General features: G+C 48.7%; 1 protein-coding gene across 1 annotated transcript in view; it reads left to right on the forward strand.

Annotated features, from left to right (window-relative positions):
- The window catches only part of RAB27B (RAB27B, member RAS oncogene family), a 351,838-nt gene that overhangs the window by 153,906 nt on the left and 181,740 nt on the right, over positions 1 to 16,192 (forward strand). The window contains exon 2 of the mRNA XM_040337285.1: positions 5,056 to 5,104. The gene's annotated coding sequence lies outside the window, so the exon portion shown is untranslated. The remainder of the gene's footprint in view (positions 1 to 5,055; positions 5,105 to 16,192) is intronic.

Here is a 16,192-nt window from a genome sequence, read left to right on the forward strand (position 1 = left end):
TCCTGAATGTTGTGGCCCTCACAGGCCCCTGTCCATTGTCCACTGAGCTAGCGGATGAACTTTGAACTTGGAAAACGATGAAGTCCTTTGTGAGCCTAAAATCTTTGGGCCAGATTCACAAAAGGGATACGACGGCGCATCTGCTGATACGCGTCGTATCCCTGTTTCTATCTATGCGACTGATTCATAGAATCAGTTACGCATAGATATCCCTAAGATCCGACAGGTGTATGAGTTTTACACTGTCGGATCTTAGGATGCAGTACCGCGGCCGCCACTGGGGGGATTTTGCGTCGTAAACCAGCGTCGGGTATGCAAATTAGCAGTTACGGCGATCCACAACATTTTTTCCCGTCGTTAGGTCGCCGCAAGTGTTAGTTTGCCGTCGCAAAGATAGGGCACCTTTTACAAAGTGTAAAATGAGTACACCATGTAAAAGTGTACCCGTCTTTCCCGCGTCGCTTTCAATTTTTTTTTTATTTTTTTTTTTTCGGCACAAGTCTTTTTTACCCGTCGCGATTCACATAACGTCGGCGCGTCCTAACTTCGCGCAAAGCACGTCGGGAAATTTGCGACGGGAGCATGCGCAGTACGTCCGGCGCGGGAGCGCGCCTAATTTAAATGGGACTCGCCCCATTCGATTGGGCACGCCTTGCGCCGGACGGGTTTAGGATACACCGCCGCAAATTTCAAGGTAAGTGCTTTGTGGATCGGGCACTAACTTGGAAAAATTGCGGCGGTGTAACTTAAACCAGTTACGTTACGCTGCGCCCGGGCTATGTGAATCTGGCCCTAAGTTGGGAATTCTTGTACTGGATAATCAAATCTTCCCAAAAATTCGGGATGTAGGTATGACTTATGGCACCTGAAAAACCCCACAATTCAGGTAACTGGGGGGTCAGTTAGAGAGTTGGGGGCTGGGGAATAGCACCATGTTACACCCCAAATATGGGTGTAAGATGAAACAATACTGTGACAAATGGACTTCATCTTTAGAATACGGGACTCCAAACATGCAACCTGCTACAAAATGTTATCCGGCACAGTCTGCAGTGGCAGTTGGTGCTCAATTTTTGGGCGCGGTGGGGCAGCAAAACTGCCCATCACCCCCCCCCCCAGTTGGTAGGTCAGCCGCCCACCCCCCCCCCCCCTGTAGTTCGATCGTCAGCCCACCGGCCCAGCACTTACCGCATCTAGGTTGCAGGGAGCGCTTCCTCCTCGTTGACATCACCCTGAGTCTCCTCCTCCTAGGCTTCACGGCGGCTTCCCCTGTGTCTCCTCCTCGACGGCCAATACCATCGCTTCTCCCCTCGGCCAATTGGGACTTCCTGATTGGCTGGGAGGAGAATCAGGAAGACAGTAGTGAATATCAATTTGTCACACAACTAGGTGGGCTCAAGGCGCAGTGCTCAGCGCCCCGAACCCACACTTTTTTGAAGCCAATTAGCCTCAGGCTCTAATCACGTACTTCTAAAGAAAAAAAAACATTGGAATCCATGCGTCCGGCATCCTGCATGGAGATTAGGGGCTGCATGCATTAGGAGGGACTCTCATGGTGACCCTGATGTAAGGAAGGATTCTGTTGTCGAAGGACTCTGATGAGACAGGAGACTGTGATGGGGACAAAGGCCTGTAACGAGGGGCTCTAATGTGGACTTTGATGTCAGGGGGCTCTAACCTAAGCAGAGGCGTCCCTAGGGGGGACCAGAGGGGGCCCTGACCCCCCCCCCAACATCATGCTGTGCCCCACCATGTGCCCCCCCCCCCCCAAAAAAAAAAAATTTTTTTTTTTTTTTGCAATTTTTGTATTTTGCTCCCCGAGAGGGAGAGCGTCCCCAGTCAGCTCTGCGGGGGATTCCTCCCCCTCCCTGTGCTCGCCGACACTGCATAATGCGAGAGCGCTCACACAACCAGATATTCTAGCCTGGGCCGTGTTTAAGTGTGTGCACTGCAGACTGCAGTACACTGTAATCACTGAACTACATTATCTCCATCCCTTCTCTCCCCCCCATCTGTCTCCCTCCCCTCTCCTGTTCTTTCAAAACATTCACAATTTACTTTCACTTTCAGTTAGGCAGGTAATATATGGTGCAAATTTCTTTCCTGCATCCACAGATTGCAGGAAAGAAACTTGCATGATTCCCCCATCAACAGACAGTGGTGACAGGGGAATATCCCTCCTGCCCAGCAATTATATTCTCCCGACAAACAGTGATTATCACCAGTGACTATACAGCAACCACTAGTGATAATTATAAGAGAATCTGCTCATTAATGGTTCAAATCTCAGCCAGTTTCTGCTGAACCAGCTGAGATTTAAACTGTCTATGGCTGATCTTAGCTCTTAGGCAGCCCTCCATTGATTAGCACTGTTGAGTGTCGGCTTCCTGGCGTGATCGGGCATGTGGGATTTCAAACACACCCGAGCCCATCTCTATTGGTTGTAGACAGTTGAGCTCCCTGCAGGTTGCTTAGCAGCAGTGGACCCTTCTCTGACATGCTGATCGGGATGCAATCCAGGTGATGCTCTTAGTCAAATCCTAGTCATAAATATCAGTGATTTTATTGATCAAAGCCCACACTTTACAGGCATATAGCCCACATGGCTGCTGATCATACGGTTGATTATATATATGTGGTTGTACTCTTGATGCTAATAAATACTGTGTTTATTAGATCTGACTGGGAGCATGACCTGGATCACATGCCGATCAGCATGTCAACAGAGAAGGTTATACAGCATTACTGCTGCTAGGTGACCAGCTGGGGGCTCAGCTCTCTATAACCAATAGTGCCAGCCTTCCCCTGCATGCACCCATAATGTCACCAGCACTAGGTCCTAATAGACTGCCGCCGCTGCCAAGGAGACAGATGCCAGACCAGCGCTGTAAATAGCAGGGACAGGACAGCTGGGGATCCCCACTGTGGCAGAACACCAGGGCCCGGTGGCAAGACAACCTTTGCAACCCTGATAGTTCTCCCACTGCTTTGGACCCTTATATTTTCTTGGTGTGCTGGTGACATATATCTCTTGGGGCCCCAGTATAGTAGGAAGGGAGCTCACTGCAGAATATGTGAAAGGGCCCATAGTGGGATCGTAGTAAAGGGCCCCAGGATATATATATATATATACGGTATATATATATATATATATATATATATATATATAATTGCATTTTATAGTTGGCCCCCCTACTTTTGTCCCTGTCCCCCCATGTGCCCTCCCTAAATATGAAAGCTGGAGACGCCACTGAACCTAAGGGGGAGCCTGATGTAAAGGACTTTCTGAGGAGAAAAGTGCAGGCTGAATGTATTTTTGTTTGACCTTTATTATTGGTTTAGGTTGTTTTGCAATTTCTTTTGCTTTGCTTTTAAGTTATTTCTCTGTTCTTCTGAATCATAATGCTGATTACACAAAAGCTCCAAGTAAAATGTTTTCTTACATTTAAATTGCATTCATCCATTTTTTTTTTTTTTGGTCCACGAGTATTTGTAAAATATATACGATGTGGCCCCATACGGAAAAGTTTAGAGACCCCTGCTTTAACGTATATGTAAACCCTCACCCTGTAAAACAAACCATTCAGTTTAAAACATTAAAATAGAAATGAAAGGTAAACATTTGTGTGAGTGTATATATACCCTGTATATGTTAGAAATACCCCTTTTTATATAAGTGACCACATAATGTCTGTTCTCAGCTGTATAAGGAGCTCAGAGAGCTGGGGAAGAAGAAACAGCAGCACACTAGTCTTCCTAGTGACTGGCTGTGCAGTCTGGACAAGTTGGGTCGGAGCAAAGCAGGATAAGTTTCCAGCACAGCTAGAGACCTGACCACGGTGTGCGTTCCTGCATAGTGTGGTCAGTTTTTAATAGAAAATGTCACATAAAAGGAAGCAATACAAAGAGAACAGGATACTTTTTCATACATGTACATGGTACAGCACGCACATATGAGTTACCTGTATGGATATAAAAGCTGAGGTCATCATTAGAACTGAAGGAGTGGCTTGGAGAAGCTGTGAAAGGTCTTCCAACATTAACTACTTGCCAACCAGCCGCCGCAGTTCTACGTCGCCTCGCAAAGTGGCCACTAGGGGCACACGCCCCCTGCTCCCGATGCGCGTGTGATCTCCGCCGGGCACCCGCGATCGCTCGTTACAGAGCGAGGACCGGGAGCTGTGTGTGTAAACACACAGCTCCCGGTCCTGTCAGGGGAGAAATGCCTGACCGTCTGTTCATACAATGTATGAACAGCAATCAGTCATTCCCCCTAGTGAGGCCACCCCCCCTACAGTTAGAACACACCCAGGGAACATACTTAACCCCTTCCCCGCCCCCTAGTGTTAACCCCTTTCCTTCCAGTGGCATTTTTATAGTAATCAATGCATTTTTATAGCACTGATCGCTATAAAAAATGCCAATAGTCCCAAAAATGGGTCAAAAGTGTCCGAAGTCTCCGCCATAATGTCGCAGTACTGAAAAAAAATCGCTGCTATTACTAGTAAAAAAAAAATATTATAAAAAATGACATAAAAATACCCCCTATTTTGTAAACGCTACAGTATAACTTTTGCGCAAACCAATCAATAAACGCTTATTGCATTTTTTTTTTACGAAAAATATGTAGAAGAATTACATATCGGCCTAAACTGAGGAAAAAAAAAGTTTTTTTATATATTTTTGGTGGATATTTATTATGGTAAAAAGTAAAAAATATTAATTTTTTTCAAAATTGTCGCTCTATTTTTGTTTATAGCGCAAAAAATAAAAACACAGAGGTGATCAAATACCACCAAAAGAAAGCTCTATTTGTGGGGAGAAAAGGACGCCAATTTTGTTTGGGAGCCACGTCGCACGACCGCGCAATTGTCAGTTAAAGCGACGCAGTGCCGAATCGCAAAAAGTGCTCTGGTCTTTGACCAGCTATATGGTCCGGGGGTTAAGTGGTTAAAGAACAAGTTCAGTTGAAGGTGACCAACTACCACTAGATATGCCATGACTTGGAGAACCTTCACAGACATTCTCTAACGGTATTTTATTTTGAATTTGCAGATTCACAGAAGGGTGTTGCTCTCCTCCACTGTGGGGTGAAGTCTTAAAGGTAAGTGAAGTGATTGCTTTATATGAACACTGATGTTATCAAAATTGTAATACTTGCCATAAGATTGTAATAGCTAGATTCACAAAGGTGGTCCTAACTTTGCGGCGGCGTAGCGTATGGCATTTACACTACGCCGCCGTAAGTTAGCCAGGCAAGTACATGATTCACAAAGTACTTGCCTGCTAAGTTACAGCGGCGTAGCGTAAATCGGGCGGTCGTAAGGGTGCCTAATTCAAATTTAGTTGAGGGGGCGTGTTTTATGGTAATAGGGGGTGACCTTACGTGATTGACGTAATTTACAAATGGCGCATGCGCCGTCCGCCTACATATCCCAGTGTGCATTGCGGCTAAGTACGCCGCACGGTCCTATTGATTTCGACGTGGACGTAAATGACGTAAATCCCTATTCGACTTACGCAAACAACGTAAAATTTTCAAATTTCGAAGCGGGAACGGCGGCCATACTTTAACATTACTATTCCAACCATTTGATGGAATATCTTTAGGCCTGATAATGCGTTACGTAAACGACGTATCTGTACTGCGGCGGCGTTCGTGAATAGGCTCATCTAGTGATTTACATATTCTACGCCGACCGCAATGGAAGCGCCACCTAGCGGCCAGCCTAAATATTGCACCCTAAGATACGACGGTGCAGAGAGGGAGAATACACTTAAACTTAGGTCGGCGCAGATTCCGAGTTAGGTCTGCGTATCTACTGATACGCCGACCTAACTCTTACTGAATCTACACTTCCAGTGGATGTATTTGTAGTGCTGTGCGTACAATATGGCTGACATTCAAAGTGGTTGTACACCTCAAATATGAAATATGAACAAAGAATATCCCTCTATAGTGTGTACTTGTCTCAATTAAGAGCACTAAGTGTCATTTCTGTCTGCTGGTTCGTTCCTTTGCTATCAGCATGAATCACTTCTGACAAGTTTTCCTGACACCAAGAGAAAACAGGTGACAAGGAAGGGACCTCCAACTGATTGACAGCCTCAGCTCTGTTCCTGTGTGCTGTGTGAAGGCGGTGTGTCCCTTCCCTCCAATCAGCTATCAGTGGTCTCCTCAGCAGAGTGCAACTTCAGCTCTCCGCCCCCTTTTGTCTGACAGCTCAGACAAGCTTTGTATATTCTGGAATTTGAAGGGATGCAGAGACGACAGAAGATAAACAGGTACAACTCATGATTTGTTTATCACCTGAGGCAAGTCACTTCACTGGGTATATGTAAGGGTTTACAACCACTTTAAAGGGATGTCCAGTGAAAATGGACATTTCTTGTCTCTTTATTTAATATCATATGTGGTCTGATTTCTGAGCCCGACACATTGCAATTCTCTTTTAATGATGTAATCTCGTAAATTATGTAGAATATGCTTGCTGCGTAAGTCATTTGATATTTTGTTGTCAATTGAGTTCAGTTTATTTCAGTCAGCAGGCAGCCATTATTTTTGTAATTGGCATTTTTTTTATTTTATTACCCATGATCCTTAAGCTGAGCTCCAGGCAAACAGCTGAAAGAGCTGATTTAATTGCCAAAGCATTTGTAATTGTGTGCAGCTTGTCCAGAGAAATACACAGCCAGTGACCTGATATTTCATGCTGCTCCACCCATTGGTGTGCGCAGACTATTGCATTAGGGTGTGCACCTCAGAGCACAAACACACATGCTTGTAAATCAGCAGAGCAGTGGGGGTGTCAGTAGAGCAAAGATTGGTGTCAGTAGGGCAGTGGACAGTGTCAGTAATTTTTTATTTATTTTTTACAATTTTTTTTTTATTATTATTTTTTAGCAATATTTTTTTTACAATTTTTAAGGAGCCCGTTATGGGGCTTTGGTGAAATATTAAGGGTCTAAACAGACCCCTGATGTCTCACTTTTAAGAGAAAAAACTGAGGACAGTGATTCCATAGTCCCTCTCTCTGCAGCATGCAGTAAACATAGTTTACTATGCTTCAGTTAAGAATGAAGACAGGAGCGATCAGTACAGATTACTCAGTGGGCTAGATTCACATAGATTAGCGGATCCTTAGATCTGCGTAATCTATGTGATTTACGATCCGCCGGCCAATTTTGCGAGGCTAGTGCAGTATGTGCCTGGTGCTCAAAATTTTTGGGGGGGCGCAAACGAAAAAAAAAAAAATTGCAGCCTCACTGTGCCCATCACATGCAGCCACTGTGCTATCAAACGCAGCCACTGTGCCATGCCACCAAATGCAGCCACTGTGCCATCAATTGTCACCACTGTGCCATGCCATCAAACAGCAACTGTGCCATCAATTGTCACCACTGTGCCATGCCATCAAACGCAACCACTGTGCCATCAATTGTCACCACTGTGCCATGCCATCAAACGCAGCCACTGTGCCATCAATTGTCACCACTGTGCCATGCCATCAAACGCAGCCACTGTGCCATCAATTGTCACCACTGTGCCATGCCATCAAACGCAGCCACTGTGCCAATTGTCACCACTGTGCCCTTTAATTGTCACCACTGTGCCCCATGATGCCACTGTGCCCATTGTCACCACTGTGCCCCATGATGCCACTGTGCCCATTGTCACCACTGTGCCCCATGATGCCACTGTGCCCATTGTCACCACTGTGCCCCATGATGCCACTGTGCCCATTGTCACCTCTGTGCCATTTGTCACCACTGTGCCCCATGATGTCACTGTGCCCCTTTCCCTGTAAAAAGCACTTACCTGAAGATTCCATGTGCTCCCTCGATGTCTTCTGCCGCTGTGGTGAAGCTTCAGCCAATCAGGTTCCTGATAACCAGAATCCGGGAACCTGATTGGCTGAAACGGCCGTTTGTCTTATACAATGAGCGCAGATTGCCTGCGCTCAGAGTATAGACAGCTGAGAGCCGGAGAAAAGCCTATCAGAGCCGCTGGCTTTGATAGGCAGTTCCCCTCAGCCAACCAGCTGCCCCTATGGACGGGCCGCCACTGCTTACCTCCAAACTTGTGCAGGCGGATCGTAACTCCCCCGGCGGAATTCAAAATCCGCGGCTAGGGGGACTGTACAATTTAAATCAGGCGCGTCCCCGCGCCGATGTAACTGCGCATGCGCCGCCGGCGAAATTTCCCAGTGTCAATGCTCCAAATGACGTCGCTAGGACGTCATTGTTTTCGGCGTTAACGTAAATTACAGCCATCCGTATTCGCGACCGACTTACGCAAATGACGTAAAAATTCTAAACTCGGCGCGGGAACGACGGCCATACTTAACATTAGCTAGCCCTCATATAGCAGGGGTAACTATCCGCCGGAAAAAGCCGAACGCAAACGACATAAAAAAAAAGCGACGGGCGGGCGTTAGTTTCTGAATCGGCGTATCTCCTCATTTGCATATTCGTCGCGAGTAAAACACGAAACGCCACCTAGCGGACAGCGGAAGATTGCAGCCTAAGATCCGAAGTCACTTACACCTGTCGGATCTAAGGGAGATCTATGCGTAACTGATTCTTATGAATCAGTCGCATAGATCCGACCGTCGGATCTCAGAGATACGACGGCGTATCAGGAGATACGACGGCGTATCAGGAGATACGCCGTCGTATCTCTTTGTGAATCTGGCCCAGTGTGTTCATTTAGAAAAGGGAGGAGCCGGTTAAAGAAATATTTGCCAGGAGGGAAGCTGGCACCACTGCAGGGAGAAGAGAAGAAGCAGGGCACAATGTAGGATGATTAGGGTGTGCCAAGGCACACCCGGAACACCCTGTGCGCACGCCTATGGCTCCACCCCAAACTTGCTCATCCATGTCTTCACTGAAAAATATATCTTCTGTTGTTCTCCCAGTGGCAACCAGGCCCGGACTGGCCATAGGGCACACCGGGCATTTGCCTGGTGGGCCGGGCTCAACCTCGGGCCGCGGTCCGATACCTGTTGATGACCGGGCCTCACAGCGAGAGGTAAGCGGCGACCGCAGCCTGGAGAGGGTTAACACAGGCCGCGGTCACCGCTCACCTCCCGCAGTGCAGCCGTGCCAGTGTCTCCTCTCCAGGCTCTCCTGCCCAGCCGACAATGTAATCTATCAACAGAGCAGGGGCTGGAGGAGCCGGAGATCTGTAAACTTAACAGCGTGAGTGCAGGGGTTGCTAGGCAGCAGGTTGGACCCAATCAAAACAGCGATTGCTGGGGCCGCTGGTGTCATGGAAACGTATGACGTCTGGAGAACCCGCCCACCTAGGCAGATTAAGCCATTCAAAAAACCAAGGGGAGTAAAGGAGACCCTAAATGTAGAGAGAAGTGAAGCCATCAGATCGGGAGACAAGGAAAGGAGACACAGAAGGAAAACAAGAAAAGGCAGATCAAGGAGTAATTTGTAGTCATTTTTTTAAACTACCCTTCAGGTACTAAATAGTGTCTAAACAATCAGAACTACAAAACTACAAATGTGTATTGAGGAAGCCTAACTCGCACCTAACTCTTAAGGCCCATACACACGATCTGACTTTTTGACAACGAACCTCCGACGGACCTGTTTGGACAATCCGACCGTGTGTACGCTCCATCGGACAAACTTTTTCACTTTTTCATCGGACAAATGTTCGCTGTGAGAACAAACAAACTTTCCGGCAACAAATGTCCTACATCGGCTAATCCGATCTTGTGTACACCAATCCATCGGACTAAAGTCCAAAGTACAAATACGCATGCTCAGAACCAATGCTAAAGATCAGCCAACAATAGCAGAAGTTTCCCAAAGTGTGGTGGTAAAGAGCAGAAAAACCACGTAGTATGTCTATTATGTTTGTGTTTGTTGGCTGAAAAAGTCCTGCCATGTGTATGCATACCAAGTTCACAGACAACGCACTTAAGACAGAAATCTACGGAAAAGTCAAATGGAAGTCCGATCTTGTGTATGAGGCTTTACAGTGGACTGTTGTATGGTGAAAGGTGGTGCTTTGCCTTAAATGGTAATGGGTAGGGTTTAGTTGTAGAAAGTGGTCGGGCTTAGTGCTGTATTGGAAGTTGAAGCACCAAATATTGTGATGTACTGTGATTAGAGTTGAGCGAACCTGAACTGTAAAGTTCGGGTTCGGTACAGACTTTGGGTTTTTCCCGAACCCGAACCCGAATAATTGGAAAAAGTTTGGGTCCGGGTTCGGAGTTCGGGGAAAAAAAAATGCGCAGCGGTCCCCGCAAATTCAATAATCAGCCCCTTTAGGTCTAGTATGGATATTAAGGGGAACCCCGCCGTCAATTTAAAAAAAAAATGACGTGGGGTTCCCCCTAAGTATCCATAACCAGACCCTTCAGGTCTGGTGTGGATTTTAAGGGGAACTCCACCCCAAATTTAAAAAAAAAATGGTGTGGAGTTCCCCCTAAAATCCACACCAGACCCCTTATCCGAGCACGTTGACCTGGCCGGCCGCAGAAAAGAGGGGGGGACAGAGTGCGGCCCCCCCTCTCCTGAACCGCACCAGGCCACATGCCCTCAACATTGGGAGGGTGCTTTGGGGTGCCCCCCAAAGCACCTTGGGCCAGATCCTCAGCGGTGCAAATTTAGTTTGTCCTAACTTATGTCATTTAAGTTACGTTGCCCTAAGTTGGTGTCGTAAGTGCCGTATCCACAGCGCATTTGCGTCTAAATTTGCGCCAGCGTAACTTAAATTCAGAGGCGTAAGGCGGGGTTTTTGCAAGTGGGAAGGAAGTGGGCGTGCTTCATTGTAATGAGCCGTGACCCCATGCAAATGAGGCGCCGGCCGTACTGCGCATGCGCGCACGAATTGGGACCTCACTGGGCATGTGCAGAACTGGTCTCGGCGCAATCAGTGAGATAGGTAAAAGGCCAAGTGTACTTAGTTTGAGGATCACCCTGTGTGTAAAAAGCACCACACACACACACTTCCCTTGCAAAAGTATATCCCATTGTTCCCCTTCCATGAGCAATTTGCTTCTGCTCTGTTTGTTTGTGTGTTGGTAAGTTGTGTTTGTGAGAAAAGTGTTTGAGGAGTTGGAGAGTCTAGTTGTTGTTTGTTTTTGCGAAGTGTCTTTATTTAATTTGTTTGTTAGTGTTTTTGCTGATTGTTTTTTGGTGTTTGTTTTTTGTTTGTTTGTTGGTGCGTGTTTGTTTTTGAATTACTATTAGCTGTGTCCTTGTGTGTTTAGATTTTGGTTAGTTTTTTGTGGTATATATTTTTGTCAGGTTTTTGGGTGTGTATTGTAGATTGTTTGTCGGGTGTGTTTGTTGTTGCTGGGTGGTGTATGTGATGCCCCCCAAACGCAGGAAGCTTAATTTCACCCTGGGAGAGAAGCAAATTCTTGCTCGGGGCATTGTGAAATATGGGCGATTTCTGCATGGCCCTGAGAGCCAGAACACCACCCCGGCCAGGAGGAGGCAGCTTATAAAAAAAATCACCGACCAGATCAATGCGGCGGGGGGGGGGGAGACCAGGACCCCCGCTGGCATACAGAAAAAAATAAATGATCTGAGGAGCGTCGTCCGGAATAAGATGGCAAGGATCGACGCCCATACCAAGGGCACTGGAGGAGGGGGACCCTGCCCAGTCAGACTGACGGAGGAGGAATGGGCAGTGGCCCAGTGTTTCCACCCACAGCAGGTGGTGGGCCTGCCTGGCTATACGTCAGATGTTCCTAGGAGGACAGGTAGGTTTTTTTGTTTATTCTCTGTTGATTAGCATGTGTGGGTGGGGGAAGGGAAGATGTGCCAAGTGTGTGGTTCCTCAAACATGTGATTGTTTTGTGTCCTCCACAGATGGCCAGGAGGTTGCAGGCCAGGAGGTTACACGCCAGGAGGTTACACGCCAGGAGGTTGCACGCCAGGAGGTTGCACGCCAGGAGGTTGCAGGCCCATCGGGCCAGGATGCAGCACCACCCCCAAGACAGGCTGATGATGAGTCCCAAGAAGGGCAGGATTCCCCAGGGGAGGGGATTGGCCAAACCTCCACTCATGAGGAGGTTGAGGGGGAGGAGGTTGAGGGGGAGGAGGATGAGTGGGAGGAGGATGATGAGGGGGAGGAGGAGGAAAATATGCAGATTGGCCGGGAAGTCCTCCTGGCCACTGATATGATGACCTTTGAGTCTTCCCCTGAGGCTAACCCTGAGGCTGGCACCAGTCAGGCCACCATCAGGGGTAGCCCCTCCCACTTCTCCCCCAACAGGCCTCCAGTCACCAGGGTCACTCTCTCCCCTCCTCCAGGCCCGCAAGACTCAGCGGCAGCCAGGGGGCCAACCCAGGAGACCGTGGCTGTGGGCGAGCGTCTGTCGGCCAGTGTGGTGAAGGACAATGCCCGGCAGACCCGCACTCTTGGGAAAATACTAGAAAAAATTACGCAGATGGAGCACAGCCAGGGTGAAATGATGGAGGCACTCGGTGATGTGGCCACCAACTCAACGGCGGTCATTACATGTTTGAACGACATACAGACCGCCACAACACGCGTGGCCCATGAGCTGAGTGCCCTGACCCAGGCTGTGCAGGACAATACTAGGTCTGGCCAGGCCAATGCGGCTGCCCTCACTGCCTGTCTCACTCGCATTGCAGGGGCCATGGAGGGCAGGCCAGCAGGGGCGGCTCCTCCTTCCCCAGCTCACCCCCCCCAGGAGGCTCCTCCTTCCCCAGCTCACCCCCCCAGGAGGCTCCTCCTTCCCCAGCTCACCCCCCCCCCCCAATGGACATCCTCCGCGACGGCGTGGCCGTGCCCCTGCCCAGCCAAGGCGTAGCAATCGCCGCCGCTAATTAATTTGCTGGGATACTTTTGTTTTTTTGTTTATGCATTTTTTTTTTATTATTATTTAATTTGGTCTTCTGTACTTATGATTTGATTTATGTGTGTGAATGATGTGTGAATGTGGGGGGGTGGCATTCCTGAGAAATTAAGGGTGTCACCCTCAGTTTTGGTGGAATAGGGATCCCCAGGACCAGGGAGAAGTGCAATCCCAGGTTCCTGAATGGTGTATGAATGCACAGTGACAAAATTGGAGCCGTGGCGTGGCGTTACTGCTCCCAAGTCCCAAAGGGGGGGGGGGGGACTTGGATCTAATCCAATTCGATGTGCATGTGATGTGTCTGTGCTAGGGACCACAGTGGTGTGCATTCATGCATTATCATTGTGACTTTATTGATGTGCATTTACAGGGAAAAGATACATTCTTATTGTGACATTAATCATGTACGTTTACTGGGAAAAAATGCCTTCTGCAAGGCGTCTCCTGGCTGCTGTGCCCTCAGCAGACCGGGTAGAGTTGGTTGGGGGGGTATTGCCTGGGTCAGGGGTCAGGTCATCACATAAGTCAATATGCAGTCCCCTTCTGAGGGCAAAGTTGTGGAGTATACAACATGCCCCAATTATTTGGCACACAAAGTCAGGGGAATACAGCAGTGTACCCCCAGACTTATCCAGGCATCTGAAGCGGGACTTCATAAGCCCAAATGTCCGTTCAACCACTCCCCGGGTACGTATGTGCGCCTGGTTGTAGCGTTGCTCTCCTGGGGTTTGGGGGTTCCTGAATGGGGTCATCATGTGAGGTCCCAAGGCATATCCTGAGTCACCTGTAAGGGAAAAGACAGGAGGATATTAGTCATGCATGTGCCCCTTGTGATGTCAGCATCATGGGGGGGACATACCTGACACACATGTCACTCACCAATCAGCCAGCTGTCTCCATACATGTTCTGGTCCAAATCTCTGGAGATCTGGGTCTGCCGGTAAATATAACTATCATGGCAGGATCCCGGAAATTTAGCACAGACGTGCCAGATGAGGCCATGGGCATCTACGATCACTTGCACATTTATGGAATGCCAGCCTTTACGATTCCGGAACATGTGCTCAGTATCATTGGGTGGTTGTAGTGCCACATGGGTACAATCAATGGCCCCGATGGTGCGTGGAAATCTGGCAATGTGATAAAAGTCTGTCATGGTCTTTAAACGCTGATCCTCCTGGGTGGGTTTTTGAAACTGATTTCCCATGCGCCGCAGGATTGCAGGGACCACTTGGTGCACACACCTGCTGATGGAGGATTGTGCCATCCCAGCCACGCCTCCACTTGTGCGTTGGAATGAGCCAGTGGCAAGAAAATGCAAAGTTGCCAGTACTTTGGTGAGTGGCTGCAGTGCATGGGAGCGTTGTGTTGGGCTGGTAAGATCATCCTGAAGTATTGTTAATTCCAGGATGGCCTCACGGGTAAATCTGTAGTTGCGGAATACTTCAGAAGCAGGCATGCCAAACAAATCTTGGCGTGGGCGGTATACCCTCTCCTGTGCCCTCCTCCTCCTCCTCTGTGCCCTCCTCCTTCTTTGTGCCTCTATAGACACTAATGCAGCTAGGATCATTGATGGTCCTGGCATTTTGGCAGACAGATTTTAGTCCTGAAAGTGTGTGTGTGCTGAGCTCTTCAGCAATGGTGTTGCTTCAGCAGACATTCAGACGGCATGTGTAAAATTAGGGCTGCTTTTATAAAGTGTAAATTCCCACCGGGAAACTAACAGGTGCGCACAGGGCGTAATCTACGGCGCACACACTTAATTCTGTGGATCGCCCTATCTCCCTCATTTGCATCTTTGCCTATCAAATAAAGCGGCGTGCCTAGCGTAATTTGCGCCCGAGAATGCGCCGGTGTAATTATTTTAGGTAGGACGGAAAAGCCGGAATTTCAGGCGCTTCTCGTTTTGAGGATCGGGCGCAAAGATACACGCCGTGTAAAATTAGAAAAATCGAGTTAAGTCGGCGTATCTCTTTTGTGGATCTGGCCCCTTGTCCCCATGTTGATGGGGACAAGGGTCTCATCCCCACAACCCTTGCCCGGTGGTTGTGGGGGTATGCGGGCAGGGGGCTTATCAGAATCTGGAAGACCCCTTTAACAAAGGGGACCCCCAGATCCTGCCCCCCCCCTGTGTGAAATGGTAATGGGGTACACTGTACCCCTACCATTTCATGAAGGAAGTGTAAAAAGTTAGTTTCAGAAAAAAACACACACACACCGTAGAACAAATTACTTTATTAATTAAACCAAATAAAAATCCAGCGGTGAAAATAGACGATCGGTGCTGCTCGCTGCTCCATCGTTGTCTTTCCAGCGCCGGGTGATGTGTCCAGCGCCGGGTGATGTGTCCAGCGATTGGTCCAGCGATGAGAACATCCATCCCTTCAGAGTACAGCTCAGCGAATGACGCGCTGATGCTTTGACGGTTCTGACGCACACTCTGCTACGTCACTGGGACAGTCCAGACAGGGCTCGGATAAGGGGTCTGGTGTGGATTTTAGGGGGAACTCCACGCCATTTTTTTTTTAAATTTGGGGTGGAGTTCCCCTTAAAATCCACACCAGACCTGAAGGGTCTGGTTATGGATATTTAGGGGGAACCCCACGTCATTTATTTTTTTAAATTGACGGCGGGGTTCCCCCGTTAATATCCATACCAGACCTAAAGGGTCTGGTTATTGAATTTGGGGGGGACCTCCGCGCATTTTTTTTTAACTAAAAGTCCGTGTCCCATTGACTTCAATGGGGTTCGGAGTTCGGGTTTTTTAAAGTTTTTTAAAGTTCGGGTTCGGGTCCGAACCCGAACATCCAGGTGTGCGCTCAACTCTAAGGCCCCGTACTCACGACCAAACATGTCTGCTGAAACTGGTCCGCAGACCAGTTTCAGCAGACATGTTTGGCCGTGTGTTGGCCCGAGCGGACCATTTTCGGGCGGATCGGACAGGTTTCCAGCGGACAACTGTTTCCTGGACTTGCTTTAAAACAGTCCGCTGGAAACCTGCCTGCCCGGACATGTACGGTCGTCTGTACAGACCTACCGTACATGTCCTGCCGCCCGCCATCCCTCGCATGCGTCGAATGACTTCGACGCATGCGTGGAAGCATTTTAAAGGCGGGCCGCCCACGTCGCCGCGTCATTGTCGCGGCGACACCGCGTCATCGACGCGGCGACACCGCGGACACGCCCCGCGTATTGTTTACGCGCGGACTTCTGTTCGATGGTGTGTATAGCCATCGAACAGAAGTCCCCGGGCAGTCCCCGGCCAGACATGTCCGATGGAAACGGTCTGCAGACCGTTTTCATCGGACATGTCCTGCCGTGAGTACAAGGCCTAACTG

The sequence above is a fragment of the Rana temporaria genome, chromosome 1 (genome assembly GCF_905171775.1).
Source record: "Rana temporaria chromosome 1, aRanTem1.1, whole genome shotgun sequence".
In the NCBI taxonomy this organism is placed as follows: Eukaryota; Metazoa; Chordata; class Amphibia; order Anura; family Ranidae; genus Rana; species Rana temporaria.